The sequence below is a fragment of the Microtus ochrogaster genome, unplaced genomic scaffold (genome assembly GCF_000317375.1).
Source record: "Microtus ochrogaster isolate Prairie Vole_2 unplaced genomic scaffold, MicOch1.0 UNK27, whole genome shotgun sequence".
NCBI lineage: Eukaryota > Metazoa > Chordata > Mammalia > Rodentia > Cricetidae > Microtus > Microtus ochrogaster.
In genome coordinates, this window is record NW_004949125.1 from 2890900 (window position 1) to 2891748 (window position 849).

Here is an 849-nt window from a genome sequence, read left to right on the forward strand (position 1 = left end):
GACCCGTTTCTCCAGGCTCTGGTCTCATCCCCACCCTCCATTTCAATCTTTGGTTCATTTCAGATGTATCAGCTGGAGGGAGTGAAGACGGGATTGCGTTTTGTTTCCATCAGTCCAGCAGGCTACCCCACCATCACACATGGGTGGCTTTTATCCCGCTTCTTGGCTCGAGATGCTATCTGTATTGCATGCTGGCTTTGCATCTGTGCTGGCTTCTATTTCTAGATTCCATTTTTCCTGCTTCCCTGTGGTGTCTGCAAATGATGGTGTCTTGATTTAATGACAAAAGCTTAAAATATGGTTCAATATATGGCCACCCGCTGTCTTTCAAGAATTGCCTGGCTTGCCTTAATTTTTTTTTTTTGTCTCAAAATGATACTCAACTTGTCTCTAACTTAAAGATGGGGGAAATGAATAGTGGTTTTATTGAGTTCATGTCTGCTTTATTGATTCACCCAGAGAAGATGGGTGTCCCCAGGAAATTAAACCCATCCAACAATGGACATGTCTTCACATTTGATCCCTTTGATCCCACTGCCTTTTGTCATCCAAGGGTTCATGGTTGTCTTTTTTCCTGTGAGTTCTGAATATTTCTTTTAAAGCTTATGACTCCTTTTCTTCATTTTAATTAATTTTTCATTTAATAGTTTATTTTTTATAGTTTTGAAATAGGGTCTTCATTTTCCTCAGCTAACTTATTTCTTACAAAGTTGACCTGGAATTATGTTCAGTCTACATCGGTCCACCTACCCATCTCTCTTCCCCTGCACTTCCTTCTTCTCCACCTCCTTCTTCACTGTCATCCTTTGTAAGCCTGGATGTCCTGGAGAAAAAAAGATAAATTTTAGT